The sequence below is a fragment of the Balaenoptera physalus genome (assembly GCF_965194825.1).
Source record: "Balaenoptera physalus genome assembly, chromosome: 16".
Lineage (NCBI taxonomy): Eukaryota > Metazoa > Chordata > Mammalia > Artiodactyla > Balaenopteridae > Balaenoptera > Balaenoptera physalus.
The window spans coordinates 42,091,329-42,113,990 of NC_138898.1; the positions used below are offsets into that span (position 1 = coordinate 42,091,329).

Consider the following 22,662-nt stretch of genomic DNA (forward strand, 5'->3'; position numbering starts at 1 on the left):
CACTAGAGGTATCTCTCCAGATTCTTCCTATTTGGTTAGGAGTCTAGGGCAAAGGTTGGAAGCAGATTCCTGCCTGGTACTTATCAGTCCCCAAAATATGAACTTTTCTTTCCCCATCTGTTCACACAACAGATTGTTTATGAGCACCTACTTGGTGCTAGAACCAGAGGACACAGTAGTTGGCAGAGGTGCTGCTACATGTTGTCAGATCTCCCCAGAGGTGTTGGACCCCTGACTGGCTACTGAACACTCAGTTAACTGCCATTCTGGCCAGTCCAGATGCCAGTGCCTTGACTGTGTGCTCTACAGACCAACCTTGAGGATTTAGCTGAGAACCCTGGACTCATCAGAAACCCTGGACATTTCCACAGCCTGCTGAGAGCCAACCTCCTTGGCCATGTCTCTCCCTCAAATCCCAAACCTTAGCCCAGTCCCAGCTCACTCTTTCCTAGTGTGTTTCCTATTACTGAGACTCCAGTATGCCCCATACCCAGACATCAGAATTATAATACATTTCCTTGGCATCTCAAAGTCCACATCAGAATCACATGTCTTGATCTGGTAGGTAACAAGCAGTGGTGGTTTGGTGGTGGATGTGACCTTACCCCAACATACCTGAACCAAGAGGATGCGGTCCATTTTCATGGGACTCTAAAGGAGGCTTGTGACCAACATGGTGCAGATCTCTACCCAAAATTTTAAAAATGATGTGACGATGACTTTTTTATAGCCCATCGTGGGGAGCGGAGGGGTATCTTTTTTGATGACCTTGACTCTCCCTCCAAGGAGGAGGTGTTTCGCTTTGTGTGGAGCTGTGCCCAGGCTGTCATTCCTTCTTACATTCCCCCTGTGAAAAAGCACTGTGATGACTCTTCACCCACCAGGAGAAGTTGTGGCAGCAGCTCCGGAGAGGACGGTATGTAGAATTTAACCTGCTGTACAATCGAGGTACAAAGTTTAGCCTCTTCACTCCAGGATCCAGGATTGAAAGCATCTTGATGTCTTTACCTCTAACTGCCTGATGGCAGTACACGCATTCGCCCTCAGAGAACTCCACAGAAGCTAAAATTCTGGAAGTTCTGTGCCATACAAGGGTGCACTGATGCAGGCAGAGCAGCCTTCTTGGGGTCTGGGGGATACACAATGCATACCCCTGCTCCACTGGCCAGCACCACTGCTACTGTGTGGCACTTAGTCACCTGTGTCTTACAGCTTCAGTCTTCTCCACCGTGGAGTCTGCCTCCTTGGCAGGTGGTGAAATGTGTTTTAAGCACCACAAGCTTCTGTTGGATGCTATCTGTGGTAGGTGGTGGGGTGGCAGCTTGTCAGAGTCAATTGGTCGATGTAAACTCATTTATACTTTTAGAATCATTTTATATGACTCGTTTACAAACAATGACGTTGAGTTTCCAAGAATTGGTTGAGGGGATCTAAATATTATAATCTGTACCCAGAAACTTCTCGTGCTATTTTTGTTTCATATATTTTTTAAAGGATTAGGTATTGCCACAAAAATCTGTCATGGGATACATTTTATTTTCATTAATTCAATGAGGTTGAGACTAACTAGTAATTTTAGAAAGCAACTGGAAATGAACGTAAAAATTTTACTTTGTCATTATTGAAGTTTATTTGTTCATAATCTTTATATATCTTTCTCTAGAGATCATAATAATCATAATTTTACATAATGTAAAATATTCATTTTTATAATGATATTTAGGAACACTTGAAATTTTCTTAATCTCTGCATGCATTACAATCCAGTGATTACCTACAGTTAACTCTGAAGTGACATCACTGTTATTTAAATAAGGGATATATAAGTTGTAATTTTGATTTTTGTAGAAATATAGTTTGTTGATGTTGAGATTCTCTGCACTTTTGAATGTGAAAACTTACACACTTGGATTCTGATATTTAAAAATTTCTATTCCAGACATTTCTATATGGAGGTTTAGACTAAGAACAACCCTGGGGATGTTGTGATTTTAGGAAATGTTTCTCACTTGGGAAATGAGGAACATTTTCCTTCCTTAATTAAAGCAGACGTAACTCGCATAAGAAGCATGTAGGCAGTTTATAAATATATTTCACTGAAGATGGACTAACTGAAATCCTCCTCTTTTAAAATTAGAGATTTTGCAACTCTTACCTTTGCTCTAAAGAGAATATCACAACAGAGTTCTCAATAAGACTTCTTTGTTCATATATAATATGAATGCATTTTATTCATAATATATTGAAGTTTGTAAGCAACAGTATCTTCCTACATGTTAGTAAGCATTATCTTGGAATATGTTGAATGTATGATAGTGTGTGACTCTTCAGAGGTGGAAAATGTATGAGTTCAACTGTCTTACAACAGGTGTGCTGATAAATTTTATTATGAAATATGACTAAGAAATGTTTGTATTTTTCATTTTTTCCAGGGTAATTGACATAGGAAAGATAAATATTTCTTACTACTAAAACCATAGTTCCTCATTCCTAGGTACTTTATCCAAGAAAAATATAAGTTTTGCACTTGAATTTTCATAGCAGCTTTATTCTCAATAGCCAAAATTTACAAACAACACAAATGCCCATCAGCAGGTGAAAGGATAAACAAGTTATAATATATTCATATGTTAAAATAGTACTCAGCAATGAAAAGGAAAATCTACTGATAAACACAACAACATGGGTGAATATCAGAAAATCATTATGTTGAGTGAAAGAAGCCAGACACAGAACAGCACTCACTCTATAACTACATTACGTGAAAACTTAGAGAAGTCAAAACTCTTAACAAGAGAAAGCAGATCAGTGATTGCTAGGGGCTGGGGCTGGGGAATTGATTGTGAAAGGGAACAAAAGAATGTTTTGAGGTGATGGAAATGTTCTATGTAGTGATTGCGGCAGTGGTTACCATACTGTATACAAAAAACCCATATTATCAGGAAAAAAATTATAATACATTTCCTCTCTTGTGTGGATCCTCAACCTTTCACAACCCACACTAAAGATGAATTCACAATAAAAAATGACAAAACACACACACACACACACACACAAGACAGAATGGGCAGATGCAAAAAACAGAGGGATTACCAAACCAAGAAGTGGTGGTAATAGAACAGAGACTGACAAACATTTTCTGTAAAAAAAAATAATAATAATAATAAGTAAACAGTTTTGGCTTTGCAGGCTACATATGATCTCTGTCAAACATCTTTTTATTTTTGTAAGAACCCTTTAAAAAATTAAAAATCATTCCTAGTTCATTGGGCATGCAAATATAGGCCATGGGTCAGATTTGGCCCACAGATAATAGTTTGACCAGGCTTGTAACAGAACAATCTGTAGTACAAAGATAAAAGAGGAAATCAACATTTTAAAAAACAGGGCAATCTGGGAGCCAGGGGTTGGGAGGGGTGTACAAATTTTTCAAGGAATCAAATAAAAGTTTTCAAATTAAGCAGCTGCATAGCACAGGGAGATCAGCTTTGTGCCCTGTGTCCCCCTAGAGGGGTGGGATAGGGAGGGTGGGAGGGAGACAAAAGAGGGAGGGGATATGGGGATATGTGTATAGATATAGCTAGTTCACTTTGTTATACAGCAGAAACTAACACACCATTGTAAAGCAATTAATAAACTCCAATAAAGATGTTAAAAAAAATTTGATTAAAACTCAATGCAAGAAGGAGAATTAGAATATATATCCATGGGAAAAAACTTAAAAGCAGCCTAGAATGATAAAGAGAAGGAAAATGAGGAGTTAAGAAACCTAAAGTATAAAATGAGAAGATCCAACATACTAATAGGCATTTTGAAAGAGAAGAGAAAGAATGGGGGAGGGGGCACTAATCTTTGAAGAAATAATAAATAAGTTTCCAGAATTTAAGCTATAAGGAAATCCTTAAATTGAAGATGCATACAGAGTTCCAAAAAAAGTAAATAAAAACAAATCTATCCTTAGGTATACCATAGTGAAAAATGCCAGAAGAAAGACAAAGAGAAAATATTAAAAACTAATCACAATGGACTTAATTGATACTGATAGGACATTCCATCCAAAAACAGCAGATTACACTTTCTTCTCAAGTGCTCATGGAACATTCTCCAGGATAGATCATACCTTGGGTCACAAATCAAGCCTTGGTAAATTTAAGAAAATTAAATCGTATCAAGTATCTTTTCCGACCACAACGCCATGAGACTAGATATCAATTACAGGAAAAAATCTGTAAAAAAATACTAACACATGGAGGCTAAACAATACACTACTAAATAACCAAGAGATCACTGAAGAAATCAAAGAGGAAATCAAAAAATACCTAGAAACAAATGACAATGAAAACACAACGACCCAAAACCTATGGGATGCAGCAAAAGCAGTTATAAGAGGGAAGTTTATAGCAGTACAATCCTACCTCAAGAAACAAGAAAAATCTCAAATAAACAACCTAACCTTACACCTAAAGCAATTAGAGAAAGAAGAACAAACAAACCCCAAAGTTAGCAGCAGGAAAGAAATCATAAAGATCAGATCAGAAGTAAATGAAAAAGAAATGAAGGAAACAATAGCAAAGATCAATAAAACTAAAAGCTGGTTCTTTGAGAAGATAAACAAAATTGATAAACCATTAGCCAGACTCATCAAGAAAAACAGGGAGAAGACTCAAATCAATAGAATTATAAATGAAAAAGGAGAAGTAACAACTGACACTGCAGAAATACAAAGGATCATGAGAGATTACTATAAGCAACTATATGCCAATAAAATGGACAACTTGGAAGAAAAGGACAAATTCTTAGAAAAGCACTACCTTCCAAGACTGAACCAGGAAGAAATAGAAAATATAAACAGACCAATCACAAGCACTGAAATTGAGACTGTGATTAAAAATCTTCCAACAAACAAAAGCCCAGGACCAGATGGCTTCACAGACGAATTCTATCAAACATTTAGAGAAGAGCTAACACCTATCCCTCTCAAATTCTTCCAAAATATAGCAGAGGAAGGAACACTCCCAAACTCATTCTGCGAGGCCACCATCACCCTGATACCAGAACCAGACAAAGATGTCACAAAAAAAAGAAAACTACAGGCCAATATCACTGATGAACATAGATGCAAAAATCCTCAACAAAATACTAGCAAACAGAATCCAACAGCACATTAAAGGATCATACACCATGATCAAGTGGGATTTATCCCAGGAATGCAACGAGTCTTCAATATATGCAAATCTATCAATGTGATACACCATTTTAACAAATTGAAGAAGAAAAACCATATGATCATCTCAATAGATGCAGAAAAAGCTTTCAACAAAATTCAACACCCATTTATGATAAAAACCCTCCAAAAAGTAGGCATAGAGGGAACTTACTTCAACATAATAGAGGCCATATATGACAAACACACAGCCAACATCATTCTCAATGGTGAACTGAAACCATTTAGTCTAAGATCAGGAACAAGACAAGCTTGTCCACTCTCACCACTATTATTCAACATAGTTTTGGAAGTTTCAGCCACAGCAATCAGAGAAGAAAAGAAATAAGAGGAATCCAAACCGGAAAAGAAGAAGTAAAGCTATCACTGTTTGCAGATGACATGATACTATACATAGAGAATCCTAAAGATTCCACCAGAAAACTGCTAGAGCTAATCAATGAATTTTGTAAAGTAGCGGGATACAAAATTAATGCACAGAAATCTCTTGCATTCTTATACACTAATGATGAAAAATCTGAAAGGGAAATTAAGGAAACACTCCCATTTACCACTGCAACAAAAAGAATAAAATACCTAGGAATAAATCCACCTAAGGAGACAAAAGACCTGTATGCAGAAAACTAGAAGACACTGATGAAAGAAATTAAAGATGATACAAACAGATGGAGAGATATACCATGTTCTTGGATTGGAAGAATCAACATTGTGAAAATGACTATACTGCCCAAAGCAATCTACAGATTCAATGCAATCCCTGTCAAACTACCAATGGCATTTTTCACGGAACTAGAACAAAATATTTCACAATTTGCATGGAAACACAAAAGACCCCGAATAGCCAAAGCAATCTTGAGAAAGAAAAACAGAGCTGGAGGAATCAGGCTCCTGGACTTCAGACTATACTACAAATCTACATCAAGACAGTATGGTACTGGCACAAAAACAGAAATATAGATCGATGGAACAGGATAGAAAGCCCAGAGATAAACCCACGCACATATGGTCACTTTATTTTCGATAAAGGAGGCAAGAATATACAATGGAGAAAAGACAGCCTCTTCAATAATTGGTGCTGGGAAAATTGGACAGCTACATGTAAAAGAATGAAATTAGAACACTCCTTAACACCATACACAAAAATAAACTCAAAATGGATTAAAGACCTAAATGTAAGGCCAGACACTATCAAACTCTTAGAGGAAAACATAGGCAGAACACTCTATGACATAAATCACAGCAAGATCCTTTTTGAACCACCTCCTAGAGAAATGGAAATAAAAACAAAAATAAACAAATGGGACCTAATGAAACTTAAAAGCTTTTGCACAACAAAGGAAAACATAAGCAAGATGAAAAGACAACCCTCAGAATGGGAGAAAATCTTTGCAAATGAAGCAACTGACAAAGGATTAATCTCCAAAATTTACAAGCAGCTCATGCAGTTCAACATCAAAAAAACAAACAACGCAATCCAAAATTGGGCAGAAGACCTAAACAGATATTTCTCCAAAGAAGATACTTTGGATACACATGAAAGGATACTCAACATCACTAATCATTAGAGAAATGCAAATCAAAACTACAATGAGGTATCACCTCACACCAGTCAGAATGGCCATCATCAAAAAATCTAGAAACAATACATGCTGGAGAGGGTGTGGAGAAAAGGGAACCCTCTTGCACTGTTGGTGGGAATGTAAATTGATACAGCCACTATGGAGAACAGTATGGAGGTTCCTTAAAAAACTAAAAATAGAACTACCATACGACCCAGCAATCCCACTACCGGGCATATACCCTGTGAAAACCATAATTCAAAAAGAGTCATGTACCACAATGTTCACTGCAGCTCTATTTACAACAGCCAGGACATGGAAGCAACCTAAGTGTCCATCGACAGATGAATAGATAAAGAAGATGTGGCACATATATACAATGGAATATTACTCAGCCATAAAAAGAAATGAAATTGAGTTATTTGTAGTGAGGTGGATGGCCCTACAGTCTGTCATACAGAGTGAAATAAGTCAGAAAGAGAAAAACAAGTATCGTATGTTAACACATATATATGGAATCTAAAAAAAAAAAATGGTTCTGACAAACCTAGGGGCAGGACAGGAATAAAGACACAGACGTAGAGAATGGACTTGAGGACACGGGGAGGGGAAGGGTAAGCTGGGATGAAGTGAGAGAGTGGCATGGACATATATACGCTACCAAATGTAAAATAGATAGCTAGTGGGAAGCAGCTGCATAGCACAGGGAGATCAGCTCGGTGCTTTGTGACCACCTAGAGGGGTGGGGTAGGGAGGGTGGGAGAGAGACGCAAGAGGGAGGAGATATGGGGATATATGTATATGTATAGCTGATTCACTTTGCTATAAAGCAGAAACTAACACACCACTGTAAAGCAATTATACTCCAATAAAGATGTTAAAAAAACGAGAGAGCCCAGTAAGGAGAGTCTCAGCAAGCACCTGGGCATATGGGCAGCCCTGAAGAGTTGCTGTGCCCTCTCATGCATGGGAGCAACCAAATGATTTCTGTGTCCCGGAGAGAAGCGGGGAAGTCACAGAGGGACCCTCCAGACCTGAAGGAGTCATACAGCTGGGACCTAGGGACACCTCTGCAGCACCCTGCCCGGCTGATGTTCAAAGCCCAGTCCAAGTGACTGCCATGGCCGTGGGTGTCAGTGTGAGCAGATGGCACCAGCGACTATGCACCCCTCCCCCACTCCTTAAGTCCCCAAGAAAAGGAGGAAACAGGAATCCCCAAAGCCACTAATGGCATCTTCTCTATGCCAGGTACTTGTTCTAGGCACTTGTATTAAAGCAATAAATAAAACATAAAAAAATTAAAAAAAAAACTAATCACAAAGAAAAAGGTGATCTCCAAAAAAATTTTTTTAATTTAAAAATTTAACTGGTAAGTTACATATTCCCAAGCAACAGAAGAGGCCAGAAGGCTAATATCTTAAAGATGCTAAGGCAATAAACAAACAGAAAAAAAACCTGTCAACCTAGAATCAGTTAAAGTACCATTGTGGAGTGAGGGTGAATAGAAACAGTTTCAGACTTACAAACTCGTTTCCTTGAGATTTAAGCTCCCAGCTTACTTCTACTCTGCGCAACACTATACCTTGTCATAATTCTTGCTGATTTTAATACCTACTAGATATTAAAATATTAGGTATTACCCAATACCTTAGCTTCTGGATTTTCTGAAATCCTCTCTTCAAATTATCCACACTGCCTTGTAAGTTCACTCCCACGATTCTGCCATAATCAATAACATTAACTTCTCCATAAGTCTCAGCTGCAGTCATCCCACCCCTCCTATCTTTCCAGCTCATCTCTTGACTACTCTAATTCCAACATTCCCTCTACCTCACCAAAAAGTGCCATCCCATTAATTCTGCTGCTTTCTAACTATCCCTCACTGCCCTTAGATCCTCACTTCCTTCCTTATCCAACTAAAATTCCATGCTTCATCAACTTATACCGTTTCTCTTACTCCTGAAAGCCTCCATGTTTTGCTCACTTCATCAAACTTATCTGGCAAAAGCCCACGCTGGAGTATCAGTCAGAATAACTATACGAGCCTGCAACAACAAACAACCCCCAAATCTCAGTGGCTTAACACAACAAAAATATAATTTCTCATTAATGTTATAAGTTGTACCTGGCTCACCAGGGAATGTGCTTCCAACAGTCACTTAGGAACAAACCCAGGCTAATGGAGTCTCCATCATCTATAACTGCACCTCCTGGATCATATCCCCCTCCAGGAGAACGAGAGGGCTACCCAGGGCCACTTTACAGCTTTAGCCTGGAAGTCACACATATCATTTCCACTCTAGTCCACTGGCCAGAAATAGCCACACGGTCTCAGGCAACTGCAACGGGGTGGGGGCGGGGGGGGGGTGCTGTGAAACACAGAGGAGTGTATGGATATTCAGGGAGCACTACGTTAAATGTCTCTGCAACATCTGACTAAATCCAACTTCCCATGCCTGCACCTGCACAGCTAAACGAGGTGCAGCCGCCATCCTGTGACCAGGGGGTGACATTCATGGGCAGGAAGGCCTACCCATTGAGGAAGGTGGGAGACAAAGGACAGACCCAGGTACCAGACAGCATTGCTGGGTAGCCCGACCAGCCCCAGTCTCCTCCGAGGTTTCTTGTTACATGAGATTTAAAACAAAAGAAAACAAAATCTATCTGTTTAAGCCACTATAATTGAGTTCTCTTTTTTAAGCCCAAATGTATTCTTTTTTTTTCTTTATTTTGGTAAAATATATATATAACAGGAAATTTACCATTTAATCATTTTTTAAGTGTACAATTCAGCGGCATTTTTATTCGCATTGCTGTACAGTCATCACCACCATCCATCTCCAGAACTTATTCATCTTCCCAAACTGAAACTGTACCCATTCAACAACACCCCCATCCCCCCTGCCCTCTAGCCCTGGCAACCACCATTCTATTTTCCATTTCTATGAATTTGACTACTCTAGGTATCTCATGTAAGTGGAATCATACACTTTTGTCCTTTTGTGACTGACTTAATTCGCTTAATATAATGTCCTCAAGGCTCATCCATATTGTAGCATGTTTCAGAATTTCCTTCCTTTTTAAGGTTGAATAATATTCCACTGTATGTACATACCATATTTTGCTTATCCATTCAACCACCAAGTGACATTTGGGGCCAAATGCATTCTTTTTTTTTTTTTAATAGATCTTTATTGGAGTCTAATTGCTTCACAATACCGTGTTAGTTTCTGTTGCACAACAGAGTGAATCAGCCATATGCATACACATGTCCCCATATTCCCTCCCTCTTGAGCCTCCCTCCCACCCTCCCTATCCCACCCCTCTAGGTCATCGCAAAGCACCAAGCCGATCTCCCTGTGCTATGCTGCTGCTTCCCACCAGCTGACTATTTTACATTCAGTAGTGTATATATGTCAATGTTACTCTTGCTGTGCCCCAGCTTCCCCCTCTCACCCCATGTCCTCAAGTCCATTCTCTATGTCTACCTCTTTATTCCTGCCCTGCAACTAGGTTCATCAGTACCATTTTTTTTTTTTTTTAATTCCACATATATGCGTTGGTGGGAATGTAAATTGATACAGCCACTAGGGAAAACAGTATGGAGGTTCTTTAAAAAACTAAAAATAGAACTACCATATGACCCAGCAATCCCACTACTGGGCATATACCCTGAGAAAACCATAATTCAAAAAGAGACATGTACCAAATGCATTCTTAATCTATATAGACAGCCATTTGCTGGTGAAAGAAAATGGCTCAGAAAACTTTACATTGAAAGAAGACAACTTCTTCCATTCAAACATACAACTTTGTATTGAGTCAAATACAATTTCTGATAAGTTCATGTAGATGTATTTATCAGACACCATTAGCAGGAAGACATGAAAAAGATTATTTGGCTTGATAACCTTTATCTTAATTGAGTTATTTTGGAAAATTCGTGATATGTTTAATTTCTACCAAAAACCAAATTTCTTTTTAATTTGTTTGAATAAATAAGACTGATTTGATTAAAATAAATCCTTACGATGCCTGAAAACGGAGTCTTAGATATTTAAGAGCCCCTTTTATCCATGGAAAGGACAACCACTTCCCTGAGCCATGTGAAACCACTTCCGGAGGCCATCGTTAGAGTGCCTATTTGTGGGTTTGTTTAGAATTCAGAAAAAGTTGCCAACTCTGAGGAAACTAGAAGAGTTAATAGAGTATCTTTGTTTTTTCCTCATCTTGATGTTTCCAACAATGCCATCATCTCTCTAGTGAACACTCTGGCCTACATTACAGAAGAGCTTCTGTATCTTTACTAAAGGAAAAACCTGAGAATTGTGGGTTAAGCAGCAGGGTCGCGCCTTCTGTGTTCTATGTATTCAATTTTCTCATTCTCTCATTCATTCTCTCCCTCTCCCTCTCCTTCTCCCTCTCCCTCTGTCACACACACACACACACACCCCTCCCTACCTTAAGGCCATAAAGTCCTGTAGAGTAAGGGTTAGTATTTTCTATTCGGCAGTCAGACTGATGTTTGAATCCGGCTGAGTGAGTCTGGGACTCTTTATTTAAGCCTCAGTTTCCTCTACTGTGAAAATGGGGAATGGGAGTAGTAACTACCTCACAAGGACAAAATGAGACAACAGTTGTAAAACATTCAGTGTGGGGTTGGGCACTGAGTAAGCACTTCATACTGCAATGGATAATGACTGCCTTACGAAAAACCATTAGCTATCACTTTCTTGTCTCTCCTCATCCTTTTCTCTGTATTTTGTTTCTGTTAGAACAAGGTGATTCCCAGCTAGCCTGACAATCATCACTGAGAGCCTAGAATACATTTAAAGAGGAGTTTAGCCTTTGACTTGCAGTTCTGAAAGCGCTGCTTCCAAGAAAGCTGAGCTCTCACCTAGGGCCAAAATGATCACGTGGGTAAACCTTTCATTATCAGAACAAAACAAATAATATGATAAAGATTTCACTTGTATCTCTTGTAAAAATAAAATACAGTGTGTGTGTGTGAAAAAAAAAAAACTAATTTAGCATACAGACATTTTTTGGCCGTGTATTTCCATGAATTTTAACACATGGGAAGATTTGTGTAACTACCACCACAATCAGGATGGGGAACAGTTACATTTCCCAGGAAACTCCCTTGTGCTAACGCTTTGTACTCACCTCTCCTCCCACCTCTAACCCCTGGCCACCACTGATCTGTTTTCTGTCACTTTAGTTTTGCTTTTTTGAGAGTGTCATATAAATGAAATCATTCAGTATGAAAATTTTGAGACTGGCTTCTTTCACTCTGCATAATGCCTTTGAGATTCATCCAAGTTGTATGTATCAACAGTTTGCTCCGTTTGCTCCTTTTTATTTCTGAGTAATATTCCATTGTATGGGTGTACCACAGTTTGTTTATCTACTCACTTATTGAAAGACGTTTGGTTCATTTCTAGTTTTCAGTGATTATGAGTAGAATTGCTGTAAACACTTTTGTGCCGGTTATTATGCGAATATAAGTTTTTATTTCTCTAGGGTAAATTATGTAAAAGTGGGATTTCTGGATCATGTGCTAAATTTATGTTCAACTTCATAAGAAACTGCCAAAAATGTTAAAAAAAAAAAAAAAAAGATTTCACGTAGTTTGGTAGAAAACATTTTAACTGTGGTTATCCAGGGATTATGGGTTATGCACAATTTTTGTTTGTTATGCATTCCTTCTGTTATTTTTCCCAATTTCCGTAATAAACGCCTATCTTTTTTTCCCAAGAGGTTCAATGCCCAACATCAATGTTACACTCCTGCATTCACCATACTTTCTCTTCAGGTACAATAGTAAAGGGCAAGGCAGGGTCTCCCATTATGGGATTTGGTCCCATACACTTCACTGCCCTATATCTGAGTTCGTGAAGAATGCTCCAGGTGTTTTATTTCATCCGCCCTCCGTCACACATTTGGTATTTTCACTTCAGCATTAGTGATAGATGCAGCCTTCAAATTAAGATAATTAAAAATATGTAACATAATAGCCCAATAAAGTCATATTGTCAAATCACGTTTTAGTTCCAAAAGGTTAAGTGGCAAACTGAAAAGCATTTGCAATAAGGACAGAGAAACATGAAAACTTACCAACTCTTGGCTGACATTTAAAGATATATCTTCATTGCATCTCAAGATAATTTTTAATTGTTTTATCTTCATCTCATTTAGTAGTGGCAGCAGTGGTGGGCATGAGCCAGATTATTACAAAACGAAAATTAAAAGGCCCTTATGTGTCAAGTTTTTAATGTAGGGTTTTAATGGACCGTTTAAATGGTAGAGGATTAGGATATAATTCCTCCAGAGGACCTCAAAATGAGATTAGGATTTTGAAGTATAAATCCTAATCCCACAGATCTTTCCCTTCTTCTGGAGACTTTATTTCTTCTAAACCACTCTAACCTCAGTTCTGTTACAAAGACCCCCAGAGAGGGAGAGTGAAGCTGCATTCACAGGAGAGAAATAACCCACATTCCCAGGCGGCCTGCATCCCAGAGCAGGATCGGCAGCAACAAAAGCTCACGTTCAGTACCCCTGGCACACTACACATCTCCAAGGCTTACCGATGATTTTCAAGTATTTATGTCATCTTATAAATGCTGCCACTCACTCTCCCTGCGGTGAGTGGGCATCTGAAAAATCTTTCAACACATCCCCTGTTAGAAGTCCACAGGGACAGATAAGTAATGAGGAAAGGCCTTTCCAAATCTAAAAGGAAACATTTGGTACTTCAGTTTCCACTATTGCAACATCTCTTTTTCAACAAAGGAATTTATTACACAGTACGTCACCTTTTCCCTGTCAGAGGATTTACTGCCAATTTTGGAGTTGGGTTACTTCTGGTTTTCAAGTCTGTCTTGTGAAATTAAAGAGAGGGCTGCCTTAAAAGTGATAGAACACACGTGATTTCAGTCTTCACAGTGTCCCCATGGCTATCAAACCTGGAACCTATTACATACAAGAAGAAAACATAAGGAGCTTTATAAAGAGATGGAATAAGTAGGGAAGATGTCTGATCCAGTCTAGTCCAAAGGGTATGGTCACCAACACACATTTAGTGTCTCCCCAGTATTCAATTCTCTCTAACCTGTAACCCATCAGCATACTTTGGATATTTACAATAATCTATCAAAAACAACTCAGGTTTTTCTGATTTTTTTTTTATAAATAATAAATAGCCAATAGAAAAACCAATTTTACAGCTATCTCCTAGAGACCTCTCTTACAAACTAGGATGCAATTGATATGTGCTTTAGCCTTTCATAATTATTTAAAATACAGAAAAATATACTAGAATAGTGACAATTAAACAGGAAAATCTCTCATGTAGAGCACAGTGCTAGGCATATGCTAAATATACTAAATGCTTGATATTTATTATTTATTATTTATTATATTATTTATTTATTAGTATCAATTTTATTGAGACGGTACAACCAAACCACAAAAGATTTATCTGAACAAGAAGCAGTTGCATAAATGGGAAGAATTCCAGTTTTGCGAATGCAAATATTTTCACAGACTGAAACCTATTTCAAAGAAACTAAGACATACAAACAAACAAAAAAGCTTCAAAAAAAAAAAAAATGAGTGTGAAAATCCTTGATCCAGTCTGTCACAGCAGAGTGTCAGAGATCTGTGGTTAACAACACAGAGGTGCCCACCCCAAAGCTTGAGTCACTTCTTCTTTCCCTGGGCCCCTCTCTTTGTCAAAGTCACATCTCAGTGTGGGAACTTATCCAATACTCATGAGCATGAATACAGATGATGAAATAGGATCTTGCTTTCTGCTCTAAATTTTCTCAATTTAGTTATCTAAATACAACACTCTAATCAGGGCACCAGGGACACATGGTCCCAGGCAGCAGAAAGAATCAGAAAAATCACCCCAGCAGGAGTCGTGTTCTTTGGCTACGTTGGAGCCCCTATCGCTACTATTGAATTTGTCTGGAGAACGTACTACATGTATGAGCATTAGACTTCTCTCCACTTGAGAACTTCATTAGAGCAGCAGCCATCACAGAAGCAGCACTGTTTGCCATGTTCAGTAGCTGCTCCTGTACATCTTCTATCTGGATTTCTGTTCCATCAGGGAGGTGAGGGGAACCACCTCCAGCTGTGGAACCTGAAATGAGTCACTTAAGATCTCCGTATCTCAGTTTCCTCAATGGAAAAAAAAAAATAGATGGCTTAGCTTAAATGATTTCAAATTCCTCAGGACAAAATTTTATAGCTGGAAGTACTTTTGGAATTTCAATAACTTTCGGTAAAATTTAGTTAAGAGGCTTGCAATGAACTGACCACTTAGGAGAAAACCCTTTTAAAAAGCTGTTAATTCATGAAATAGTACAGTTAGATTATTTTTTTAATCTATTTCTTTTTTAAGGGGAAAGAGAAAAAGTCACTGACTCACTGATTCACCATTAACTGATCAACTACCGTGTACCTGGGGTTTTCACAAATGTCATCACTTAAAGGCCCTACAATTAACTTGCAAGGAAGGTACTGTCATCCCAATTTGACAAATAAGAAAAGTGAGGTGGAAGAGCTCAGAGTCTAAAATCCAAGTCTTGTAACTCTAATATGCTTGTTTCAAGATAGTCCACCACTGCAGAAATAAGGCTAATATCAGCACACAAATAAATACAAGCAAAGAAAACTCAAAAGCCTCAAAAACCTGAATCCATGATCAAGATCAAAGTAATAATTACCTGCAGATAAGTAGCACAACAAATACTGATACCAATACTTAGGACTGTAGATAGCCCTCAATTTTAACCATGACATCCTAAAAACAATCACTAAACAGTCCCAAAGGAATAATGTTAAAATTGGAGATTTCATTTTGCATCAAAACCATAGTGTGCATTTTATGAGTTAAAAAAAAAGCCAAGACATAGCTGTAAACATCTACAATAATGTAGATGTGATGTAATGTAAAATAAATATTTCAGCACACATATTGATTATATATGTAGTATAAAGCCCACAGACAGAAAGAACATAAGCAAGACAGTTATACTACACTGTAAATTTAACCTATAACTACTAAGCCAGCCAATATATTAAACATTTAATTAATAATTTTCCTAATGACAAAATTTAGAAGTGATTTATGAGGGTGATTTGAATGGCCAGGGCCTCTTTAAAAGCCGAAAAGGGAAGTCTGAGTTGATGTTACATCTCAGTAAATTCCTCTGTACAAAAGAGAGGCAATATATAAATCATTTCATCAGTTTCAAAGCTGTACTCAGATTTTAAAAACAACATTCAGTGTTTAGAGGCCTTGTGAAATAAGATGGAAAAAAAGTTTTAAATCTGTTCACCAGTCATTGCTTATCCCTTTCTCCACTCAACACAGCATCAAGGGTGGTTCTGAGATTGGAGAAAGACAGAAAAGTTCTGAAGGTGGAAAGGAAAATGGTAATCATATTCATTTGTCTACATCAGAGTAGAAATTAAGAAATAAGAATAAAGAAATGGTCTCAAAGCTTTCCTACCACCAACTAGCATAACCATCATATAAGCAGGTAAAAGAAGGAAAAAGCAAAATAGGTAGACCACATCAAATGAGACATGTAGCAAAACGCAAATAAATAGACAATATAAAATTTAGCATTTTTCAAGGTTTTCATTTGACACTTTTACTAAGAAATAATTTTAGTAAAAGAAGGAAATACACACACTTGTATTACTTTTTAACTTTTTATTTTAGCCAAGAAATTTATTTACAATTTTATTCAATTACCTAAGATTATGCTTCCTAATTTCCCCCAAGTTATGAGGAAAAAAGATATATCTTTGCCTAAAATTAAACAGTTTCAGTCAATACACAGAATTCTCCACGAAAACCCATGCATAGATTCCATAGGGTCCACAAACCCCAGATTAAGAACCCATACAGCTATCATTTTATTTAAAAATCTACAAGCATATAGTTATAAACCAGTAGGCTAAACTTTCATTTTGATTTCCAATAAAAATATTTACTGCTGACACCATGAACTCCATGTGAGAAAGGCAACAGTGACAATATCATTACCCAGAGGCTAACATGGAAATTACAGTGAAAATAATAAAATTAGGTTATCATATTAGAATCATACCATTTCCTGTTAAAAAGAAATAGGGATCCTTGGGAAAATGACTGGTTCTGAGTCTGGCTAAAGAAGTGACCAAGAGGAGCCTGAGGCATCTTGTTCTACTGAAAAGCAAGGAAGCTATCAAAGATAGTCATGGCAAAGACCACAGAAGCCAGCTTAAAGCAGCTTCCATTGACAAGAGATGGAACAATTTTACCAGCAAAAAGAATAAAAAGGTTCCAGGGCTTCCCTGGTGGCGCCATAGTTGAGAATCTGCCTGCTAATGCAGGGGACACGGGTTCAAGCCCTGGTCTGGGAAGATCCCACATGCCGCGGAGCAACTAGGCCCGTGATCCACAACTACTGAGCCTGCGCGTCTGGAGCCTGTGCTCCGCAACGAGAGGCCACGATAGTGAGAGGCCCGCGCACCGCGATGAAGAGTGGCCCCTGCTTGCCGCAACTAGAGAAAGCCCTCGCACAGAAATTAAGACCCAACACAGCCAAAAATAAATAAATAAAAATAAATTAAAAAAAAAAAAGAAAAGATTTACATATTAAAAAAAAAAAAAAAAAAAAAAAAAAAGGTTCCAAGCTCTTTACTATGTCTTGCAAGCCACCAAAACTGATCACTTGAATTTCCACTTCTAGTTAAGACGAAGAAATCTGCAAGAGTCTATCACTCCCACCCTAACAACAAAAGCCAACAAGAGCCACCCTAACAACGAGAACCAATAAGCCAGTTAAGCTACAACACTACAGTTTTTTAAAAACTCAGAGAGATAACGATGCAAAAATATGAACTAAATTCCCAAAAGGGACAAGCCTTTCCTATGACAGAAGAGGCCAATGGCTTTTTTATCACCCAGAAAGCAGTGGGGAAAGGAGAAATGCTACAGACGAGGTTAAGGAGAAACTAGCTGAACTACTCATTTAACAAACTTTAAATGACCACATGTGGGCTGACAGGATGAATTAGAATCCAGAGAAGCCCCGTTCACTGAGCAAATCTGATTTCACTCATTGACTCCTTCCTGTAGGTCCTCACCAAGAGCAGGGCTTCCTGGGGCGGGGCTGGGGAGCTGAAAGATATCCACACCCTCAGGCATACAGGTCCTCCTAAGTGTAAAGCAGAAGCGTGCTGAAGGCTGGGAACAGAACAGGAAAGCTAAAAGACAGCCTCCTCCGCCCACCTGGATGCATAGAGCTATCTCACCCAAGGCAAGGCAGTAAAAAAAAAAAGAAAGAAAGAAAGAAAGAAAAAGGAGGGATAGGGAAAGGGGGAGGGAGAGGGAGAAGGAGAGAAAGAGAGAAGTTTCCCCATGATTCCAAAAGCTGACAGGTGAACAATAAATAACATAAAGAGATATCAGGAGTTTTGCTGGTATTCAGATCCCAAGCTCTGCCTAATGGTAAATCCTAATACTAGCACTGAAATATCGAAAGCCAGGAGTGAATTGTATCTACTGCTGCAAGAATACCCAGCCCCAACTCAATTACAAATAACATTGCAGATGTATGTAAAAAGGAGTGTGTCCCTTTTTAGTGGCAAATACTTTCTTCAGTCTTGTCTGTATTCCAAACATAATGTTTAGCATACAATCAATAATTATGAGATAAATGAAAAAGCCAAAAACATGCCCTATAAACAAGAGAAGAAACAGTAAACAGAAGCAGACTACTAATGGCCCAGATGCTGGAATTATCAGATACAAACCTTAAACTAACTAGAATAATTATTTTATGTAACTATCTAATGGAAAAGGTGGAAATTTTCATAAAAATATGGGAAATCTCAGCAGAGACAATCTTCAAATATGAACCAAACAGAAACACTTTAAATAAAAAATATAGTATCAAAAATGAAAATGCATTCAATGGGCTTAAGAGCAAATAGGATAGCAAAAGAAAGGATCAGTGAACTTAATAACAGTCATAATAAATTATCCAAACTGAAACATAGAGAGGTAAAGAATGACTAAAAATGGAACAAAGCTCTCCATATCTACAGGATAATGCATACAATGGCAATCCCAGAAGTAGAAAAGAGAACAGGACAGAAGAAGTATCTGAAGATATAATGGTTGAGAATCCTCCAAACTTGGCAAATGACATCGACCTAATAACCCAAGGAGCTCAGCAAAGCCCAAAAAGGATAAACACAAAAAATAACAGATTTAGGGACATCATAATCAAACTGCTGAAAACCAAAGATAAGATATTAAAAACAGGCAGGAAAAAAAAAGACATACAAGGGGACAACCATAAAACTTCTCACCAGAAACAGCAGAAGGACAATGGAATGACATTTTTAATTACTGAAGGAAAAAACAGTCAATATAGAATTCCCTATGCAGAGAAAATATCCTTCAAAAATAAAGGGGAAATAAAGACATTTCTGATAGAATAAGATGAGAAGATTCATCACCAGCAGATCTGAACTATAAATAGACTAAAGAGCATTCTAAGGAAAATAATACCAGCAGAAGACTGATGTTAGAAATAATGAGTACCAGAAAGAGAAACTACTTGGGTAAATTTTTTTAAAAAAAACTTTAAAGCTATTAGGCATGTGTGGGTGTGTACATGGGTGTGTACATGGGTGTAAATTTCTTTAAAAGACAACTGACTATTTAAAGCAAAAATAAATAATGATGAGATATTGTGGCATTTATAACATAATATGGACATTAAAATATATGCCAAGACCTCAAAGGGTGGGAAAGAAATAATGGATTTATACTGTTAAAAGAATCTTACATTGTTTGTGAAGTAATATATTATTATTCTAAAGCAGACTATGGTAAATTAATGATGCATATGTAATCTCTAGAGCAACCACAAAAAACATAATACACAAAAGTATAACAAAATGTTAATAGAGAAAAATAAAATGAAATATTAAAAATAACCCAAAGGAAAAAAGGAAAAGAAGAACAGAGGAACAAAGAAAACAAAGAACAAATAGAAAACAAAAAGCAAGATGGTAGATTTAGCCCAATCATATCAATAATTACATTAAGTGTAAATGGACTAAACACTCCACGTAAAAGGCTCAGATTATCAATGTGCATTAACTTTAAAAGAGGAGGGACCCAGTTTGTTTATAAGAAACATACTTTAATATAAAGACAAGATAGACTAAAAGTAAAATGGGTGGAAAATAATATACCAGACAAGCACTAAACATAAGAAAGCTGGTGTGACTATATTAATGTTAAGCAAAGTAAACATCAAAACAAAGAAGAGTATCTAGAGATAAAGAATATTTTGTAATAATAAAAGTATCAATTTGTCAATACACGATGAAGTATTAAAAGTTAAAAATTTTTTTTTTAATTTTACAGAGCAACTATATGGACAAATACTATGGAAACGGGCTTCCCTGGTGGCGCAGGGGTTGAGAATCTGCCTGCCAATGCAGGGGAAACGGGTTCGAGCCCTGGTCTGGGAAGATCCCACATGCCGCGGAACAACTGGGACCGTGAGCCACAATTACTGAGCCTGAGCGTCTGGAGCCTCTGCTCCTCAACAAGAGAGGCCGCAATAGTGAGAGGCCCGCGCACCGCGATGAAGAGTGGCTCCCACTCGCTGCAACTGGAGAAAGCCCTCACACAGAAACGAAGCCCCAACACAGCCAAAAATTAAAATAATAAATAAATAATTAAAAAAAAAAAAATACTATGGAAACATAATATTTAGTGAAAGAAGTAAATCACAGAGGACTATACCATATAATATCATGTTCCTACGGCTCAATAAAAAATCATAAAACTAAACAATATACTGTTTCGAGGTACACACATATGTGATTAAACTTTTTTTTAAGCAAAAAAATAAAAAGATACACAAAATTCAGAATTGTAGTTATCTCCGGAGAAGATGCAGGGGTTTGGGAAAGAATAGAAGAGGATACAGTACTATTACTAGTGTTCATTTTTAAGCTAATGATAAGTTCAAGGAATTTGATTTCATTTTGTTTCATAACTTACATATATAATACATTATTTTATATGTATCCAATAATGCAATTTTTAAAAACTTATTTCTTAATAAGAAAAAAAAGATACAATTCATCAATATCCACCAAAATCCTTAAAAATGGCCATTCCTTTTGAGTCATAAAGGATATTTCTAGGAATTTATAGTATACAAAAGCTATGTACAAGAAAATCACTGTTTTTAGAACAGAAAAAAAAAACAAAACAGGAAATAACCCACTGGTCATTCTAAAAGACTAAAACAACCATAGAATAGAATTTTATGCAGTTATTTCAAAATAATTAAGTTACTATTTAAATCACTACCTTAAGAGTTCATAAATTCCTAAACTGCATAAGTTAAACTGGGGGTACTTACCTGGACAATCATGGATTGTCCAGCTAGGAATTCCATGAAATTTTTCTAGAATTGTGTGTACACTTATGCAGGTAACTGTGTTCACATGCATGTTTCTAGGGAGAGAGTCCATACTTTTTAGGTTCTCAAAGAGAATGGTTACTCCAAAAAAACAGTTATTAAGGTAGTTAGTCTTAAAGATGGCTCCCAATGAACAAAGCTGCCCAGTATTCACACTCATATGCAATCCCCTCCCACGATGAATCTGGATTGACCCTGTGATTCACTTTACCTAACGTAATGCCAGCCCCAGGCCTAAACCCTAAAGAGGCTTGATAGCTTTTGCTTTTGTACTTTGAGCGTCCTGAGCGACCATGTAAGAACCCAGCTGCCTTGAGGGAGAGGCCACATTAGAGCAGTATTAGCCCTGATACTACATGGGTAGCCAGCAAGGCCAAAACACCCCAGCAAACCAGCTGAGTCCAACCTTCTGGTTGTGCCCACCAAACACCTGGTTAAACCACTATCTGAACGCAGCCACATGAGAATCCCCAAGCATAACCAGCAAAGAACCATCCACTTGAGAACCAGTTAACACATATAATCATAAGAAATAAGAAAAGGGTTATTCTTCTAAGTCACAGAGTTTGGGGGCGATTTGTTTAAGAGCAATAGGTAGCTAAACAGCTACACACTGCTAGTTCAGACTAAGTAATCTCACCTAAGAACCTAATATTTTGCAATATGACGGCTGAAACAAAAATCAGCAGCTATCCATCAGAGGATACAACATCACTCCCCAGTCCTCTGTGCAATTCCTGTCCATGCACACGCACACGCGCACACACACACATTTATATAATAGCTTCATTGAGTAAAAACAACTTTACTTTGATTTCATGTACTTTACTTACATAGGTCCTTTTATTACACATAAATGAAACATAGATCAAGCATCTAACTTTGCCCTTATATTAAATGAGATGAAAAGAAGTAAGACCCTCACATGACCCCTCATTTAAAATATTACAGTGGTAGGGACTTCCCTGGTGGCACAGTGGTTAAGAATCCACCTGCCAATGCAGAGGACATGGGTTTGATCCCTGGTCCGGGAAGATGCCACATGCCACGGAGCAGCTAAGCCCGTGTGCCACAACTACAGAGCCCATGTGCTGCAACTACTGAAGCCCGCGCGCCTACAGCCCATGCTCCGCAACAAGAGAAGCCACCGCAATGAGAAGCCCGTGCACTGCAATGAAGAGTAGCCCCCGCTCTCCGCAGCTAGAGAAAACCTGCACGCAGCAATGAAGATCCAACGCAGCCAAAAATAAATAAAATAAAATAAATAAATTTATAAAAATAAATAAAATATTACAGTGATTACTTATGTAAATCACTTTCCTTCCCTCTGGACTAAAAAAGAACAACAAAGTAG

The 22,662-nt window shown here is 37.7% G+C and overlaps 1 protein-coding gene and 1 long non-coding RNA gene across 13 annotated transcripts in view; one reads left to right on the forward strand and one right to left on the reverse strand.

Annotated features, from left to right (window-relative positions):
- TASP1 (taspase 1) overlaps window positions 1-22,662 on the reverse strand; it is a 385,678-nt gene that overhangs the window by 239,087 nt on the left and 123,929 nt on the right. The window lies entirely within an intron of this gene.
- On the forward strand, window positions 12,406-19,850 carry LOC309646038. The gene is made up of 2 exons (XR_014255175.1): window positions 12,406-17,128; window positions 17,477-19,850. It is a non-coding gene; the product is annotated as an uncharacterized lncRNA (long non-coding RNA).